A 4,182-nucleotide genomic window follows, 5' to 3' on the forward strand; every position below is an offset into this window, starting at 1 on the left:
GGAGAGCCATTACAACTACCCCTATCTGAACTTCTTTATTGAAGGTAGTTGGTACAAGGTGAGCTATCGTCGATTTGCTCACATTCTTGGTTTTTCTGACGAGGATATATCTGGAGACAGGATCAAGATTCATGATTTCCGTCAGCCCACAAGAGATGAAGCCAAGGACCTTCATTTGTCTGAGTCTGGCAAGTATTGGGAGTCAACCAACATTCATAAGTATTATCGCTATATCAACTCCCTCTGCAGGATGACCCTCATTCCAAAAGGGGGAAATCAGATGAACATCCTTGGGGAGAGCAAGGTTTTGCTCTCTTTTATGAAACCAAACAGCTCAGAAAGGATTAATGTCTTTGACATGATTTGGCAGGAGATTATTCATGCAGCCTGCTTTCCTTTGAAGGGGTGTCTTCATGCCCCATTCATTATGAAGATGATTGAGGTCGTGACCCAATTCAGATTTGAGAAAGGCACCCGACATCAGTCATACACTCCCTTCTGGATTGATCCCAACAATCCAGCTGGGCGTCTCAGGAAAGCTCCCTCCAGTTCTCGTGGTCCTACATCTGCTGGTCCATCTGCCGGTGCTGGTGCTGCTGCTGCTGCTGCTGCTGGGGCCTCGCGCCCTTCCCCTGGCCGTGGATCTCCCACACCACGTGGTCGTGGTCGTGGTCGAGGTCGTGGTCGTGGGATGGGTGCCCGCCTGGCCCACGGGCTTGCGGCTTTCTTCTCCATGTGCCGAAATATTGCTGCAGACGTCCATGAGGTGGCTCGACGTCAGCGGGAGACCGACGACAACCTTCGTCGTCAAGCTTCTGCTTTGGGTACTCCCTTCGCCCCTCGCTCTCCTGATGTACCTCTCCACCCTCCTCCTCCAGATGTCAACGAGTGGTACCAGCAGGCGTATGGGGTACCTTTCTCATTAGCCGATGACGTCGAAGAAGAAACTTATTTTGATGATCCGGAGCAGTTTGACCCACCCCCATATCGCGGGGATCCGGGCCAATCGTCCTCTTACCCTCCGCCCCAGGACCCGTCTGGCAGTGCTCCTCCTCCGGCCCAGTCTGGAGAGGAACATTTTGCCTACGACCTGGCGCAACACCTCTTTGCTCCTCATCAACCTCCTCCCCACTGGTGATCTTTGGATTGACGTGTCTCTCTCTCTCTCTCTCTCTCTTTTTGGTTCTTGGTGCCAAAAAGGGGGAGAACGTTTATTATTCAGTACTTTATTTTTGTAATGAACACTTGGTCTGTAATAACTAACTATTGGCTGCATGCATGGCTTGAAAGCCATAAACACTTGATGATGTGATGAGACGAGCTCTCATTATTGTAATAGCGGTAGAACTTTTTCATATCATATGCTATGCAATGATGAGCTTGATTGTGCTTTTACTCTTTATATTCAATTATGTTTCATATCTCATCATTTTTGTGTATGGTGTTAATTGTTCTCTCTCTCTAAATATGTTGCAAATTGACATATCAAGTCAATGTTAATATCGCAAAACTCATGCACATATTTAGGGGGAGCTACACATACACAAAAGATTTTATATCGCAAGTATTTGCAACTTTTAATTATTATTTCCATTCTAGTTTGTTTTGGCATCAATCACCAAAAAGGGGGAGATTGTAAGTGCAATCAACCCTAATTGAGGGTTTTGGTGATAAATGACAAAACAAACTATGATTCTAACAAGTTTGCTCCTAGTATGTACACAGTATTTCTACAGACAGGAGAAGCACAGATCCTACGAGAATAAAAGTATAAAGCACAGCAGATTTAAAATTCCACATCATATGGCGTGCTCCAAGTGCTATGAAACAAAGGCGGTGCTAAGTTTATAATTCTTGAGTCATAGGAATCGCCGTACAATTAAGAGGGATCCGCGACGGTTAAGTAAGTTGTGAAACGAGCCAAGTTCAATTCTTTTGAAAAACTCCGTTGAGATCATTTTTTCACAGATCATGAATGCTCTTGAGAAAAACAAATTTCACTTCCCTCAAAGTCCCTCTCTTTGTTCTCTTCAAAATTCTCAAAGATTGGTTTCAGCCCCCAAAACCGGTTCAACCGGTCCTGAAACCGGTTCAACCGGTTTTGGTACTGTTCACCCTGTCACCTCTGCTATGACCTGTCTGACAGTCAGAGCTGTCAGAAAAGTCGCAGCAGATATTTTTCTGAAACCGGTTGAGCCGAAATTTGACCCTACTCAGCCGGTTTTGAAACCGGTCCAGTGTCCGGCTGAGTAGACCAGTGGACCGGGATCCCCCTCGTAGAAACCGGTTCAACCGGTTTGAAAACCGGTTCAACCGGTTTTTGCCCACTTTCTCCCAACGGCTGCCAGCTTTTGGGGATCCTTTATATACCCCCTCACACACTCTCTCTCATTTACTTCTGCCTCTCTCACGAATCTTTGGCTGACCAACCCTCAAACAAGAGCATTCACTACACCTCTCACACCCGCAATCGCATCTCCTTCAATCATTTGAAGGACCTTTGGTGTGAGGTGAACTCGATCGAACTCGCTGTCAATTTCATCTTGATTCTCCCATTCTCTTGTTCTTGAGCTCGTTGCAAACTTAACCGTGTGCGGATTTGTTACTCTTGGAACCTCGTGTTCCTTGACGGTTAGAGGTTGCTTGGGAGTCTCCAAATTTGTGGATGACCCCAAGAAGTTTGTATCACCCGCTCCTTGAGCAGATTTGAGAAGAGATTGCCTTGACCTTTGTGGTCGGCTTGTGGAGGATTAGGGTTGGAAAAGACCCGGCCCTTTGTGGGTTCCTCAACGAGGAGTAGGACACCTTTGTGGTGGTTGCCGAACCTCGGGTTATATCGCGTGTTCTTGTGTGTTCTTGTTAAGCTCTTTATATTCGGTGGTTGGTTCATATTATTCATTTAAGTAGTTCTTGTGTAGGACAAATCTTTAGCTATTTTCTTTACTACTTCGCATTTGTTCAATAGATTATTAAATTTAAGTTGAGTGGGTTCAAACTTGTTCAGTTGTGATTAAAATCGACTGAACCGGTTTGCACCTGTGCAACTTTAATTTAACCTATTTCGAAGTTTTTAGTGAAAATTTTCAGGTGTAGCCTATTCACCCCCCCTCTAGGCTACTTTCACTTTTCCTAGCATCCTAGGGTTAGGGAATCACAACAGTGCTCAACGAGCGTGACCAGTAGGAGGTGGAATGGATCCATAGGCAGTGAAGGAGATAGGTGGTGTGGCACACATGGGAGAGGGAGGGTAGTGGCGCCCGTAGCAAGGGAGAGATGTGGTACAACAAGGATAGCGCACGGGAGGGCTAGGGCCGGCGACATGCCATGGGGAGGGAGATGACTTACATGCCTGGTATGGTGACGGATGGTAGTGAACACAAATCAGAAGGGGTCGATGGGTGTGGAGTGGAGATGGTGGCCAGGAGGACTAGAGTTTAGTGGAGGACTGGAGTCTAGAGGAGGGAAAGGGGAATTGCTCGATGACCCAACCATAACTCTAGGGTTAGGGTTTCTCGACGTATATATTTGAGGCCACCTATCGATGGGTTGTGGGATGGGGTAGGAACTGACTACTAGGTTTAATAACGAGTCGTTTTTGTGTCGAGCCTTTTACAAGCCATTTACTGGCCACACCGGGTCACTATTAACTAGGTCGTGCCATGCATAGCTAGTCTAATCCAAAATTCTATCGTGTCATGACGTGTTTGGACCGCGTTAAAAAATGAAAAAAGTCTAAATTACTCTTCTCACCTACGGACAATGTTCAAGTAACGCCCTAAAGTATTTTTAGGTCGTTTTACCCCTCCAATCCTTTGAGTTGTTTTAATTTATCCCTTAACAACTTTTTATTCTATATTTCTTTATGTACAAACTAAAATTTTAGTTCAAATTTTGTTGGTTATTGGCTTATTGCTAATACCATAATTTTGCCTAGAAAAACCACCCGTTAGCTGTCGAATCTTAATTATGGACTCATTAAAAAACTGCATTATGTAATCGACATTACTAATTCTTTTTTCCTAATGGTAATGCTATCCGGAAATGTTTTGTAAGATAACCTCATATTGTGCACACAAAAACAAAGTTTATGTCTTTATTTTGCTTCACACACATTTCATCGAACGGGTTGAATGCATCGCTCGGAAGTCGTTATCTTCATGCTCGTGGCCGAGCGCCATGGCG

This window comes from Zea mays, chromosome 4 (genome assembly GCF_902167145.1).
Source record: "Zea mays cultivar B73 chromosome 4, Zm-B73-REFERENCE-NAM-5.0, whole genome shotgun sequence".
NCBI classification, from domain to species: domain Eukaryota; kingdom Viridiplantae; phylum Streptophyta; class Magnoliopsida; order Poales; family Poaceae; genus Zea; species Zea mays.